At 38.1% G+C, this 16654-nt stretch overlaps 1 protein-coding gene across 12 annotated transcripts in view; it reads left to right on the top strand.

The window, feature by feature from the left end:
* The window catches only part of DMD (dystrophin), a 2265680-nt gene that overhangs the window by 1534726 nt on the left and 714300 nt on the right, over positions 1-16654 (top strand). The window lies entirely within an intron of this gene.

The following is a 16654-nucleotide window of genomic DNA, read 5'->3' as shown; positions in this document are numbered from 1 at the left end:
CAGTGGGTCTTGTGTAGGATCAGAGATTCTGCATTCCCAGCCGGCTTCCAGGTGATGCCAATACTCTAGGCCTTGGTTCACACTTGAAGTAGTAAGGATATAAAGGATGGCTGGCAAGAATCTGTGTGTGAGTTGACCACAAGTCCTGTTCGTTGGAATATTCAGGCAGTGTATTCTGAGATACTGGTGAGGCTTTTTCTAAAAACTTTTGTCTCTTGGTGTGTGTGAAGCACATCCATCCAACCCCAGAGGATGCATATTCGACTTCCACAGAACATCTGAGCACATTCAACTTATTTATATCTTTGAAACATAGCCCTTCTTGGGATTCATAACCCAGATGTGCCCCTCTCATATCCATTCCAGCTTTTCCCCCTTCCATGTCGTATATTGCAAGAGGATGACCTCTGCCTGCCATATTTCCAAGCTTCCTTGCCCACCAGCTACTGGATACATTTAGCCAGTGGGAGGCATGGGCAGGAGACTGGAGAGCAGGAGGAGGGGAGAAATCAAGGTATTTCTTCCCTTCCTTCACTGCTTTGGGCAATGGCTGATGCAGAGTATGTAGCCAGTAATTACTAGCCGCTATTAAGTCTGCTAATACTACCTTCTAAAATCTCTTCTCCAGTGGTTACCTCCATAAGTTTGCTATGAATTTTTGTACAGGTGTTTCTGCAAAACATTGAGCCTGCCTTCAGTTACACATTCATTCAAAATTAGCAGTTTTAAAGCTTTAGGACTCCGGTATTATTTAAGAACTCTGAACTAAGCCTTACTCCCATTTCTGGCCTTCGCCTAGATATCAGTTATCTAGTGCTACAAAAGGGTTAGGTGAAAAACCCCCTAAAACCTATTGACTTAAAATGATAACCATTTATTATTGCACACAGTCGGTGGGTCAGCCAGGCTGTTCTGCTGATAGAGCTCAGGTGATCTTGCTAGGACTCACTCAGCCATTTCCAGTCTGCTGATGGGTTGACTGGGGCCTGGCTTGTCTAGGATGAGCTCTGGTGGGATGACTCACCTCTGCTCCATTTGGACTCTCATCCTCCAGCAAACTAGCCTGGACTTGTTCTTATGCAAAAAATAGGATTCTAATAGAAAATCAGAAGTGAACAACTCCTCTTGAGGCCTAGGCTCAGAACTGGCCCACTGTCATTTCTAATACATTTTGTTGGCCAAGCAAGTCACAGGGCCAGTCCAGATTCAAAGATTAGAGAAATAGGCTGCACTTCTTGATGGTAGGAACTTTAAAAGTGATATTGCAAAGAGATGTGCATACAGGGGGTTCATCAATGCAATCAGTGTACCATACCCTGTAATCTGTCAGGTTTCTTACTCATCTCAAAAGTAAGATATTTAATTAGGATACATTCCTATGTATTTATACTTCTAATCAACTAGTCCTAACTCTCATATAATGCTAGCTCAGGATCAACACTCTCAAAAGCCAATAGTCTTGAGGGTCACAAAGATCCTCAAAGATACTTTATGCCAAATCCTGGGAGGGTAGCAGCATTCATTTATTAATACATTCAATAATTATTAAGTGGCTCTAACATGGCAAGTATCATGCTAGGAAAGGAGGATAGAGTTATTAACAAGACAGACACTTGTGTTTGTAAATCTTACATTTGGTGGGAGGAGACAAACATTAAAACTAATTATGTAATTATAAATGCAGCTATTCTCATTGCTTTTTTATGTTTGTTAGGTTGTACACTGAGCTACTATAATAAAGAGACTCCAAATTTCAATGGCTCAAGCAATATAGATATCTGTGTCTTTTTCACATGAAGCCCAGCCTGGGTACATAGTCTCTGCTTTTAAAAGTTATTCCAGCAACCCAGGCTACTAAGATAGCTATACTATCATCGACATAGTGCTGTATTTAAAAATCTCCACAATAATCACCAAAATATCTATGCTCTCTCTTTCCCACCAATCGTACACACTCATTGCCTCCCCAAAAGAGACCACCCAAAGTCCCTTTCACTTACTGCATCTGGCTCAAAGTCCATTGCCTCTGGGTTATCTACTGTCTTCATGAGATCCAGAGGTGACTCCTCAGGGTCCAGTGACCTATAAAGTAAAAGTCACGCTATCTACTCCTACAACAACCACATCTTAACAGTGGAGCAAGAACAGGCCCAAAGACAATAATAAGTACTGGACCCCCTGTAAGACCTAGATCGTGAATCCAGTACTCTCCCACCCTCCTCTTCGTACCGTTCAGCCCAGACTGAGATTTCAAATGAAAGCTAGGGAGAATGATTTAATAGAGCTTCTTTAAAGACAGAGATGAGAAAGAATAAAGTTGCTTTCTACATAACCCCACCATCTAAGTAATAATTGCTTAGTTCAAATTGTGGTGACACAAAAAAGGGCAGTGTGGGGGCTGGCCCCGTGGCCGAGTGGTTAAGTTCGCGCGCTCCGCTGCAGGCGGCCCAGTGTTTCGTCAGTTCGAATCCTGGGCGCGGACATGGCACTGCTCATTGAACCACGCTGAGGCAGCGTCCCACGTGCCACAACTAGAAGGACCCACAACAAAGAATATACAACTATGTACTGGGGGGCTTTGGGGAGAAAAAGGAAAAAAATAAAATCTTAAAAAAAAAAAAAAAGGGCAATGTGAGATCATATTAACAGGGGCCCAAACACAGACCAGAAGAGGAAGGAATGGTTGTTTCAGATAACAATTAGAGAAACACATAATAGATACTATGATTTGGTTTAGAAAAAAACTCATTTGAGCTCCCTAGTTCTGGATACTCCTACCCAAACTCCTCAGGGTTAAGGATAGCCTTTCCCTGGATGCACAAGTAGTTTATATTTCCTTTCTCTAATTCTACCTCTGACCTGGATGCTGACCTTGTCATTGACTTATTCTTCACTGGGACCCAAAGTCGTTATGTTAATCCTGGAGGAGACAGAGAGGCCACTACCTGCACTAACAATTTACATAATTATTTTTCTTACAATTTGGTGCTAATTAAAATGTGAAAAGAGTAGTAATAATGTCCATAAATGTAATAAGGCCATTCTTTGTTCCTGAAAGCAAAGATAATGTCACCAGAAAGGATTTTGTGTATATTCACATAAGAGCAAGAAAGAGGAAGAAAGAAAGGATAAGGTGAGAGAGCCCAATAATCATCACATTGTCTGGCTTAGGCAATGCAGAATATTTATTTCAAGGAATTAAAAAATGGAATTCTATTGATTTTTATTTCTGCATAGTTCTACATGTTACTAGCCTGCTTGATTCCAATTTTGGTCTCACTCTGTTCTAGTTATAGATATATATATATAGGATATATAACAAACTATCCTAAAAGTGGCTTAAAACAACAAAGTTTTATTATATCTCTTGATTCTGAGAGTTGACCACAATATTCTTCTGCTTCACGTAGTGTCAACCAAGGCACTGGGAAAGGTGAAAAGTCTAAAATGGCCTCTCTCACATGATTGGCAGTTGGTGCTGGCCGCCAGCTAGGAACTCAGCTTGGGCTGTTGGCCAGAAGCCTCTTTCCGTTTGGTCTTCTCTGTGTGACTCCTTGGGCTTCCTCACAGCTTGGCGGTTGGTTTCCCTGAAGAAGAGTTCCAAAGGAACAAACACCAGTGTTCAAGCACGTTTCAAGTTTCTGTTTGCATCACACTTGTTAATATCTCATTGGCCAAAGCGAAGGCAGATGGCCAAGCTCAGTGAAAATGAGAGAAGACTATGCATAGACGTGCATTCTGGGAGGCATAATTCACTGGGGCTGCCAAATATCCTACCACACATTCCTTACTAGCTGTGTGGTCTCTCTGTGTCTTGATTTCCTCATCTGAATATAGGGACAAAATGACACTACAAAAATGGACTGAGATATAACACACATAAGCTTAGAGTCACGCCTGGTACATAGTAAAACACCAATAAATATTAGCTATTATTAATATTTTTTTTGAGGAAGATTAGCCTTGAGCTAATTGCTGCCAATCCTCCTCTTTTTGCTGAGGAAGACTGGCCCTGAGCTAACATCCATGCCCATCTTCCTCTACTTTATATGTGGGACGCCTACCACAGCATGAGTGTGCCAAGCAGTGTCATATCTGCACCCGGGATCCAAACCGGCGAACCCTGGGCTGCCAAAGTGGAATGTGCGCACTTAACCGCTACGCCACCGGGCTGGCCCCAGCTATTATTAATTTTTTAAGTATTACTCCTATAGAGCTGAAAACCTAAAAGTTTTCTAAACAGTGGCAAAACTGGGAAATAGTAACACATTATAAGCTTCTGCTTTAATCTGCCTTCCCCTCAAGCCCTTCAGATATGCCATTAGTATGAATGTAATCTGTGTTATGGAACCACCAACACACTTTTCTGGAATGCCTGATTGATTGCAACAAGAGCATCTTCTAGTCACAAAATCACTGGCAAGCAAGGTTTCTACCTATTTAGGGGGATGCTGAAGGTTCAGCAAGGGCAAAAGTTCCTCGGTAAATTTCTAGTCTAGGTTTTCCAGCTTCTCTGCAATCCATTTCTGGCTCTCCCAATATTTTCTCCCACTGGTCATTTTCACTCAGGCTGCCATTCCAGTGAGACTGCCCAATGTTCCTCCCATTTGTCCTGCGTTCTTCCTTGCCTGTTCTACCCTGTCTGGTCCACCTAGAAGGTCTACCTTCTTTCCTTCTCTCTTACATCACAAGTCCCCAAATCTGACCACTCCTTTATACCTCCATGAAGCCCAACAAGACCTATCTTGTCTTCCTGTTACCCTGAAGCCCTCAGCAGTATTTCTCTTACTACATTCGTTACTTTCTACCTCATGTGTGTCAGGCATTCAGTTTGTATCATTCCTTTATTTCTTTATACATCTATACTAACTCTGCACTGGACTGTCCAGAAAGAAACTTAACTTAATCCGGTTTGGGAGTCTTCCCCATTCCCTAAGAGAATTCAAGAGTCTTGGCTGTGTTAGGTTATGATAGATAACATTTATTGATAGTTTACTGTGTCAGGTACTATTCTATGTGCTTCCCCTTTGTTAGAAGAAAAATAACCTAAGACTAGCCAATAGCAGTCTAGAACAGATCTAAATTTCTTGCTAGACTGCCACATTCGAAAGGATCACTAAATATTCACTGTTAAATTTATTGATGATTTGGTTGTGGTGTGTGGTGATGTTGATTTTTATAATGTGGTGTTGGTGGTGATTTTTATAACGTGAATGCAAAAATAATTTTTTCCAAAAAATCTGCATTCGTATCTTTAGGAAAAGGTAGAAATTTCATCCCAATTCATGTGTCTTTGAGAGGACACCCCTGGCAGTAAACTCCCAGGCAAATGCCACCATCTGTGTGATTTCCTTCCGTTTGCCAATGTAGGCACAGCAGGTACTGTTAGGTTAACCTTTTATTTTACCAGCATACTCTCAAAATAGTAAACACTTTGGCTGTTGTAGAGCTCTAATCCAAAACTGCAAATTTAAAAATCTCTCTCTTTCAGAACATAATGATTGAACTAGTACTGTAACACATTATTCCACATTATAGGATCACAAAATATGGCTCATAGGTATTAGAAAAATGAAAGAGAAATATTATTTGCTAACATTAACCAAGAGATTTTATGATATGAGTAAGAAAATTAATTATATTAAAATAATATGAATTTTCACCTTCTGTGATATTTGATGGAGGATTAGTCCTAACTAATACACCCGTAGGTAACTGATTCAATTGGTTAGTACTCTTAATGCCACAAGTGATAGAAAAACCTGTCTCTAACTGATTTAAATAATAAATGTCGTCAGGGTCTATTTCCATTTTTTGACGATTCTCTCGGTTCTGCCTTTCTGTGTCAACCTATCAACTTCATCTGGTTCCCCTTATGGTGGCAAAAATTGTCTGCAACAGTTTCAGGACTTATTTTTGCAAAAGACTTTCTCTTCAGGGACGTTCTTTCTCAAAGCATCCAAGAAAGATTTCCTTGAAATTCGTTGGCCTGAATTAAGTCACGTGCTCATTCCTGAGCAAAATCAGACCCCGCTCCAGCAGCTAGAAGTGGTCAACTCTCAACCCAACTCTGCAGCTGCAACGCAATGAAGGTAGGAAGGTAGAAAGTTCTCCAAAAGAAAAAAAGGGTTTTAGATAGGTAGATAGGTAGATAGGTGGATAGATGGGTAGATGGATAGATGAATGGAAAAAAAGGTGACCAACTAATATCCATAACATTGTTTGGACCTGATATTTTGGCCAACTAATGAAACTGAGTAGTGATTATGACATTGTGTTAATGCTTTCCACAGGTAGGCAGATTGTAGACGTCATTCAAACAAAAAAAGCTATTTTGCTGTAGCAGATACTGTCAGTGCCCCCACATACATCCCTTCAGCGCTTAACCATTCCTAAACATGCTGTCTGATTTCCAGCTACCAGCACTTGCTTCTTTTTGCTCAGGGCTTTCTCTGTTTGTTCTGCAGGCAGGGCAGACAAGTAGGGGAAGTAAGGCCTCTTTAAGACAGCAGTTGGTGGATAAATACCCCAGCCCCCTTGCCCTTCAGGTATGATAACTCCAAGGTTTGCTTCCTCTATCTTCTCCTAGAGTTCCCAAGCAGTATTAAGCTTCAGTTGCCCAAAGTGGTGACTTGCTTGATAACACACCCTTTATGGGCTATTTTCCTTATTTTGCTTCTCCACACACCATTGATGTGTCCTGGAATCACATCTCAAAATTACTTGAGTTCAAATTCTTTCTACAGGGTCTACTTCTAGGGAGACACAAATTAAGGCAAGTGCCTTTTATATGCAAATCCTTAGGAGGTGACCATGTCAATTGCATTTCAACTTTATGTTATGTTAGGATGAAAGGATGTTGATTCTTTCCTCTCTGACTTTTTCTGTTTCTGTATCTCCTGCATCCTGAGTTCCCAAAGAAAATATGGCCACAACAGGGAAGGAAATGGAAGTCAGAGTAAATGTCCTATTTTAGAACATCTAAGTTTAACATATGGGCCTGAAATTGAGATTATAAACGAAAACAGATATAAGCATAAGGTAAAATGTATGTTTGGGGTGGGGAGGGGAATTGCTTGATTTTACTGCAAGCAATGGAGCTGCTTTGTGAAAAAATTCAAATTGTGTGCATAGAGAATAGACAACTGACGTTACTCTGGGGAAGATCACTGTAACGTTTTACTAAACATTTGAATAAGAATGTGTTTACTCAATATTATCATGCTGTTAAAATAATGATAGAATGGATATAGTCTTTAAAAACAATTTGAAATTAAATATATGACATATTTCTACTCAGTTATCAAGGGCTGTGTCATTCCTGGCAATATAAAAGAATTATGGTCTTTCACTTTCAAAACCTTCCAGAGAGATGAAATTTCTCAATATCTGTCTTAGATGGAAGTGTACAATTTGATGGAAAAAAAGGAGTCAGAAAAAAATAACTTTTTCAGAAAATTCATGAAGAACCTTCTGTAAGACCTGGTATAAGTCTTGGTTGGTGTTTTATAGAATGGAGTTTAGGCGGTGAAAAAAGATCGATTTAGTTTTAGAAAGTTAAGATCTTATGTATCATTTTAAAATTCATATTGTGATTTTTCATGTATTTCAAAACCTCAAACTCATCCCTTAGATTAAAGGGCATGGAACTACTACTTTTCACTTCTAAATTGTATGTTCCTCTACAATTTTCAGAAGTTAATTCCAACATGTGTTCATCACCTCCGTGTTATATGAGTGCATACACCTCAATTTCCAAATTGTAACGTATTCTTTCCTTCTTCTCCACTCTTCCATCTTATCCTCTTAAAATCTGTTGATCTCCTTTTCTCTTTTTCCATCTCTTCTCTTGTTCCCTTTCTTCTGTCCTCTCCCTGTAATTTCTGTTCTTTTTTTTTTTTCACCTGAAATCTCTCTTCATCTTTTGCTAGCAGTTATGTTCATACTTGTTGAAGTGAACAAGGTAGGCAATTCTCCACTTTCCTTCCATTCTCTCACACTTCTTATAAGTGTTTTAACAAACAGTTCAAAGTAAACCATGCTTCTAATTTAACACGTAAATTGTATGAAACAGATGAGAATACCCTGAAGAACCAAGTTTAAAATTTTTCCTGATTCTGAGGCAACATTTTACCTAAAAGCAGGCTTAACAGATTTTGGCATTCATGCCTCCAGGAAGTTGTGGAGAATTTGTTAAAGGACCATTTGAAATAGCAACAGCACAAAGATAACTTGTCTGCTTCAAATGTAAAATGCTGAAATAAAACTAGATGATTGACAATATTATTCATCTTTATCATTGTTTTTCTTAGAATTTGAAGAGGCATGTTAGAAATGTAAGAACATATGTGAAACCTTAATGGTTTTCTCATTTAATCTGAATATATATTTGATCTCTTCTTTCTGAAATTGAAACTTTAAAAGTAGCCATCATTTCCCAGTAACTCACTAAAATATGGTCTTTTCCTATACTTGCAATATTCCTATACTGAAAACCATACAACTTCACCACCATTTTATTTCTATAAGTATTACTATATTTGTGTCTTAACAAGTATGTAAGGTTATGTATTAGCTAACTATTGCTATATAACAAATTACCACAAATGTAGTGGCTTAAAATACATATTTTAAATAATTTCAAGATATCTGTGGGTCAGAAGTCTGGGCTTGGTTTATCTGGATTCTCTGCCTCAGGGTCTCTCACAAGGCTGTACTCAAAGTGTCAGCCAGGGTTGATGCCTTATCTGAAAGCTCACCTGGGGAGGGATCTGCTTCCAAGTTTACATGGTGGTTGGCAAAATTTAATTCCTTATGGGTTATTGGACTGAAGTCCTCAGTTTGATGTTGTCTGAAATTACCCTCAGTTCCTTGCTATATGTGACTCTCCAGCATAGCAGTAACCTCATCAAAGCCAGCAAGAGAAAAAGACTGCTAGAAAGACAAAAGTCACAATCTGACGTAGCCTAAAGTGACACTTCATCGTCTTTGATGTATTCTATTTGTTGGAAGTCACAAGTCTTACCCACTCTCAAGGGAGGGGATTATGCAAGGGCATAAACACTAGGAGGTGGGAATCACTGGGCGCCATCTTAGAGTCTGCCACCATAGATTCTTTCCCTTCACCTATTGGCATTTGAAAATACAGCTAGTTACTTAGCATCCTCCCAAAAGATATTTTTTGTGTTTATATATACACCACTTTTAGCATTAGGGGAATGTTTGTCATACACTTTTGGGTGCAATAATATATTATTTCAAGAAACTGAACTTGATCCTTCTATGTTTTGGAAAGTATATGGGATTAGAGGAAGCTAGGTTGTCAAAAGCAAGATTTGCATTGGATTATGATGATGTTTTTCTCTACTAGATACTATTGGGTTGGAACTACCAAGGCTTCAAAATACAAGTGAGTCAAACTCATCTAGTTTTCGTGCAAAATTTCTCATGCTAATTTAAACTCTCAGATTTAGTATATGGTGTTTTTCTTTCCATAAAATAAATGCCCATGAATTTCCAGTTATTTTCTCAAGGGTATTATGACAAATATTTCCTAGTGAAATTTAAGGATATCCTTGAAATTATTTTATGCTCTCATTTATGTTGTGGACTCCATATTGAAGTAATTGTTTTCTAGTTACTAAAATTCTTGTTATATCCATGAAGAGCTCCGCCTCTATTGATGAAGTTTCATTGCAAATAGAAATGTCAAAAACTGACAAAGGTAGAGCTATAATTTTTCATCTATAATGTAATTTTAAATATACATTTGCCTTGAATAAGACAGATTTATGCTCACATTTGCTTTCAGTATTTACCGAAGAATTTTCATATATATATTTTGAATAACTAGGTTACCACTTTGGAGTGGGGATGGCATGGGGACGTATTTATTGTGGCAAAGATTCTCATCTTCCATGTGTTTCAAAGGAGAGCTTCAATATGTTGGATACGGCTAGTTTTATAATATTTCAAATGTTCTTGAGAGGAAAATAATCAAAGTAAGAGATCAAGAAAAATAATTTATATGTGTTCAAAGTTTAATCAGTTTTTTTTTCCTTTTTCTCCCCAAAGCCTCCCAGTACATAGTTATGTATTTTTAGTTGTGGGTCCTTCTAGTTGTCGGATGTGGGATGCTGCCTCAGCATGACTTGATGAGCAGTGCCATGTCCGTGCCCAGGATTCGAACCGGTGAAACCCCGGGCCGCCAAAGTGGAGCACGTGAACTTAACCACTCGGCCACAGGGCCGTCCCCTAATCAGTTTTTTTTATTTGAACAAAAACTTGGATAAAATATCCAACTTTTCCTTTTATATCAGTACTGTCCAATATGGTAGCCGCTAACATACCGTATGAGCCCTAGAAATGCAGCTAGTCCAAAGTGAGATGTGCTGCAAGTATAAAATACTCACCATGTATCAAAACTGTAGCATAAAAAATAAAATATCTCATTAATAGTTCTTTTATGGAATACAAGTTGAAATAATAACAGTTTGGCTGAGTTAAGGTAGACAAAATATATTATTAAAATTAATTTTATTTGTCTCTTTTTACTTGTTTAATGTGTAGAAAATTTTAAATTACACCCATGGCTCGCGTTATGTTTCCATTGGACAGCATTGTTCTAGATAAACAGTGGCGTAAACAGCGTTGAGAGAGATAATAACTTGAGCAGTTGTCTCAGTGGAAAAGAAATTAGATTAACCCTGCCACATATATGAGCCCCTGAGTTACTTAGAATTGAGTTATTCTGTTTGGTCGGGAATAGGTTTCTATTCAAAACCTCTGCCTCACGTAACTAATCAAGAAGCAAACAAAAACCTTAAAGGGGGAGAAAACCACTTGTTGAGTCACAGACTCGAAAAGAAAAACAACACAGATGCAGAATCAGAAGTATAAGGGATATAGTTCTTGAATTTCTTTTGGACTTATAGTGGAATGCTTGATACCCAGAAGGTGCTCAGCAAATCATTATTGAGTGATTGTGGTATAAAAATCAGTCACATTTTCTAGCAGCACATTTATTAGTGGCTAAATCTGAGTGTTAACTAATTTTCATCACCTAATCAGCAAATTAATACTGCCCTCATATTTCTGTGTCTGACCTCAACTCACTGGTTTAATCAGCAGTGGCATCAGCTACAGCATCATCTTCAAAACTCTTCAGAACTTCACAGTTTGTAAACCAGTATATATTTCACAGTGTTTCCCATGCCTTAGCTCATTTCAGTCTCACAAAAGTTGTAGGAGGTGGATACTATCTGCTTTGTTCAGAGAAAGAAATCCAGGTTCAGCAAGGTTAACTGACCTTGTTTAAGGTCAGCATGTTGCTAAGTGACAGACTGTTCACTTTCTCGCTGAACTTTGCATATCAAAAGAGGTTTAAAGAATTAACCTTGGAGAACAGGAGTTAAGGGGTGAATATTTTATCGTGTTGCCAGTCTTAATAATCACCAATTTGATAGTAAGGCTGCTAGTCATCTCTAATGAAGAGAAGTTAGTGTGAAGTCGGTTGATTGATTGTTGACTGACAGAAATATTAGTTTTCAGAATGAATTCATTAGAAAAATAAACCATTGGGTTTATTCATTCAATAAATAATTGAACATTTATAATGTGCATGATACCAGGCTAAACGGATACCTTAAAAGAGTATAGATTACAGTGAGGTAGAAGAGAGGAATCTTTTAGCCCTCTAGGAGCCCTCCGTAACCTTATAGTCTAGCTGGGAAGCTAATCATGTGGGGAGTTGAGATAGCAACAGAGCAGAGTAATACGGGAGATGACCATGGACAAAGATTTTCTCAAATATGCTACTGAAGAAGCAAAGTGGCCTTGGACCACACTATTAAGGGAAGCCCTCGTGAAGACATTGCTCCCATCTAAAGTAGGATTTGAAGCACTCAAGAGAAGGGGAAAGATGATTTCAGGTGGACAAATTGTAATCAAAATATTACATCAGGATTGCACCTGAATACAGTCAAGTAATCATGTTAGAAACTGGAAAGGTATGTTTGGGCAGAAGTTTGAAAATCTTTAACTGCCAAGCTAAGGGACCTTGAATCTTTCTCTTCTGAGTAAGAGACATGGTGGTCATTAATGATGGTTGAGTACAACTCTGTCTCATCAAGTACAATAGGCTCAATTGCTGCTAGCATCAGTCCACATCAGGGAATTAAGTGATCTACTATATTATTTTCCCCAATAAATGGTTCATGAAGGAAAGCCTTGGCTCTGCTGGGTAGGTGGTATGTCTGCCTGGTAGAGTGCATCAGAATCTTTAGAGGAGCATAGGTAGTTTGACCTTTCCCTATATACCCATACAAGAAACCCTGGTCAATCCATTTAGAGGAGAGGCACTCCTTGTTAAGAATTAAGTTTTGTTTTAGAACACTCCATCTGGTGTCAATGCAGATGGAGACAGGAGGACTACAAACCAGCCTGAAATTTTTTCCAACAGCCCAGGTGATAAGGGCTTGAACTAGCGTCCTGCTCTGGGAATGTGAAAGGTCAAGCTGGATGTAAGAGACGCTATGATGTGAGATACATGGAGACTCCGGAGAGAATTACGTATGGGAGAACAGGAAGCAGGGTGAAAGGGAACTGGGAAGTGCAGGTACTACAAGAATTATGGGCTCTGTTCTACAAAACAGGAAGTGGGTTTAAGGAGGTTACCCAAGGCCGCTGAGATCCGATAACTCCCAAGTGGCAAAGCAGATCGTTAAACCAAGGCCTTCCACCTCTTAAGGTATTTGTCTTACTACACTACACTTGATTTCAGTTTTAGACTTAGTAAATTTGAGGTGAAAGCAGATTGAAAATGGGAACAAAATGTTAACATAGATATAGTCTAATTTTCTTACTATTATTAGACATTGCAGTTTGTGTGGACTGTGGCAGGGATATTTATACTACTGGGATCTAGGCACCTATTTAAAAATCATAACTATAAAAATTAGATTTAGATATCAGAACTCTATTGCAGCTTTACTGAATTAGATCCTCTGGTGTGGAGTTTAGGTGTGCATATTAAAACAAAACAAAACAAAAGCCCTACCCGGTTGATTCTCCTATGGGATCTGGCTAAAATTATGGTTAAGAAAATAAACCATTGCACTATGGAATGTTTATTGTCATAATTAAAATAAATTAAAAATGATTTTATAGGCCCTCCTCCCTTTTAACTCTTAGGGACACAAAATCCAGATTTGAAAATCACTGTCATATTTCAGAAATATATTTATATTTATATTTACCCTTTATTTTTGTTATTACTTTCTTCAATTTTCATCCCATATTTGTTCTTCAGTTGGTTTTGATGGACTTCACTTTCTTTTAATCTTACAGATGAGATTTCTCCCTCCAAAAATCAATAGGTGCCTGCTGATTTTATTTATTCTAATATGAAGGCACATAAAATGAATATGGCCAAAAAAGGTTGAAAAGTAAGCCTGTTTTTCAAAAGACTAGATTGTCAATTGAAGCAGAAAATTATATTCAGTGCATTGGATTTATGCATTGTTTTAGTCTTCTCCAACCAATTTAGAAATGCACTTTCTTATAAAATTGAGATTATTACAAATCCTGTGCTAAGCAGCTGAAATAATGTGTCTATGCCAAGGTCATATTTTAAAAGTTTGGAAGAATGTACTGCAATTGAATATAAGTTCATGGATGTACTCCATATAATTTTCAGACATATTTCAGTAACTTAATTTTTTATTTTTTACCTAATATTGTCTTAATTTTTCCTTTACCTTTGACAATGTTTCATACAGATTCATTGCTTGAAAGAAATTAAGCACACGTTATTCTAAAGTCAATATTGAGTCTGCTAATGAAAATGGCTGAGTTAATTAACTAAATGGCAACCCTCACTGAACTTATTCAAAGCTATTTCCTCTCGTGATGTGTTTTCCTGAAGAAATGATGCATAAAAATTAAACTTCTATTCTCAATTGTTCTATATCAGCTTCTAAATTGTTACTTTACATGTTAGAACCTGTTGCATGATGAGTGATTATGAGATCACCTCAATTTAATGGCAACAGATCAAAGATAAAACCCTCAGGGATTATTTAAGCCATCATTCCTTAAGAAAAGAGTTTTAAAATGTTGTCCTATCAGAGTCAGTTCATTGTTAATACATAGTTGACATATAGTTGATAACACTGTACTGTATAATTGAAATTTGCTAAGAGAGTAGAAGTTAAATGTTCTCACCAAAAAAGGTAAATATTTGAAGTGATGGATCTGTTAATTAACTCGATGGGGGGGTCTTTTCACAATGTATACATATATAAAATCATTACTTTATATACTGTAAATATCTTATAATTTTATTTCTCAATTATACCTCAATAAAGCTGAAAAAAATTTAGAGCAGAAAAAAACTAAACTAATATTTTTATGTACAAAATAGTTTTAAGTCACAGATAGATAACCTCATATTTTGTTTTTGTCACTTTTTGTTAATGCATCCATAAGAAATAATAGTCTTCAAAGTAAAAGAAAACACCACCTATTTTACCAGTTCCCATACCAAATTGATTATTTTAGGATACCGAATAAAATTGTTTTCTATACCCAACAAAGATGAAAATGTAATCAAAAATAGATCCAGGTTGGGGCCAGCCCCGTGGCCGAGTGGTTGGGTTCGCGTGCTCTGCTTCAGCGGCCCAGGGTTTCACCCATTCTGATCTTGGGTGTGGACCTGGCACCCTCGTCAAGCCATGCTGACGTGGCGTCCCACATAGCACAACTAGAAGGACCTGCAACTAGAATATACGACTATGTACTAGGGGTCCTTGGGGAGAAGAAGAAGAAGAAAAAATAAAAACAAGATTGGCAACAGATGTTAGCTCAGCTGCCAATCTTTAAAAAAAAGCAAAAATAGATCCAGGTTTTGTGGAGCTTGAAGTACATTCTACCTTGGCGGTCTTCAAGTCAAAGAATACAACAATACAACTACTTACAAATTTAACTATGAACATGAGTATTTATTTCCAAAAAGAAAAGAAATCATGACAAATTTTTAAAGAAGCTGACAAACACCACATACATCACAAAATTGAGAAAAGTAACAGAATGTTTTTTAGTAATTAACTGCTGGATAATATATAATATTCTGTCATACTTCTTTGCCTCTGTCTCTGGCTGCATCCTCTTTTAGCACCACTTCATGTGGGAGAATCAAAAGATAATTTGGTCTTTCCTCTAGCACAGTTAATTAAAATTTGTCCTTTATGGTTGGAAGTTTAGAAAAGTTTCTTTCACATTTACAACTCATTCTTGGTGATGTCATGTAAATTATTAGAATTATTGTCAAATTTAGGAAGACCCTATCAAGTTTCTTTCACATATGAGCTATAAAATTTGGGATCATTTCAAGTTATCTTGTGCAATGACTAATAAAGATTTTTAATCTACTGTACTGAACTCTGCTTCTAGGGAACACTCAAACATCATTAAGGAAAACAGGTAGCTTGCAAATGAATCAAGCACTATTTATCGTTGCTTTTTGGAAGAAAAGGAAAAGGATAATGTCTTAGCTTAAGTGAGCTCAAGAACAGAACCTAAGACAAGAAATTGAAAGACGGGGGGGCCAGCCCGGTGGTGTAGTAGTTAAATTCACACGCTGCACTCGGGCAGCCTGGGGTTCACAGGCTCAGATCCTGGGCACAGACCTAGCACCACTTGTCAAGCCTCGCTGTGGCAGCATCCCTCATAAAATAAAGGAAGATTGGCATAGATGTTAACTCAGTGACAACCTTCCTCAAGCAAAAAGAGGAAGATTGGCAACAGATGTTAGCTCAGGGCCAGTCTTCCTCAAAAAAAAAAAAAATTCGATAAAGAAATTGACAGCAGGGTGTTTGATCCTCAGAAGTAGGAGTGAGAGAATATGGTTAGTAAAACAGCAAAGGGGAAATCCCAGAAGAAGCACTCCCAGCTTCGGAGAATCCCCTAAGTAGAGTAAGCAGAGAGATGTTGGCGATGTGCAAAGGAAATGTCCGTCACACCCCAGCCACATTAGAGGTGATGCCAGCCGTCAAGTGTCTGTTACAGGTGAGATATTTGGAAAGCAGAATGGACTCTGTCCGTGCTAATTACTGGGCCTTGGCTGCTTAATGGCTTCAGGTCTCCCTTGTACTCTACACCTTCTGAAGTCTACTTTGTTGGACTCTACTTAAAAGTTTTTATGTTTATAGAATAAATTCAGTACTCCATATCATGGTGCACGAAACTCTTCAAACCCAGCCCATCTGCCACCGTTTTCTTCCACATTCCCATCATAACTAGGGTTGCAGAAATTATCAAATCAAGAAATAGAAAGCCCAGATTTTTCAGTACAAGTATGCCCCAAGTACTTCCCCCAAAAATCACTAAAAAGCATTCATTATTTATTTGAAATTCAAATTAAAATGGGCATCCTGTTTTTTATCTGGCAACCCAAGTCGTAAGTAATGCTTTGCTCCGCCTCCCACGTGTCATCAAGCTTGGGCCAGCATCTCACCTTTTCGTGGGCTTCCTGGAATGGCTTTTGCTAGTTTAACCATTAACGCACAACTCAGATAAGGTCTCCTTTGTGGGATTGTCCTTCCCTCTGCCTCTCATGTCTCCATTCTCCCTCCAGGAGCCCTAGGTCCTCCAGACT

Source organism: Equus asinus, chromosome X (genome assembly GCF_041296235.1).
Source record: "Equus asinus isolate D_3611 breed Donkey chromosome X, EquAss-T2T_v2, whole genome shotgun sequence".
Lineage (NCBI taxonomy): Eukaryota > Metazoa > Chordata > Mammalia > Perissodactyla > Equidae > Equus > Equus asinus.
The sequence above is the reverse complement of the archived record's forward strand: the minus strand, read 5'-3'. Positions and strand labels throughout refer to the sequence as shown.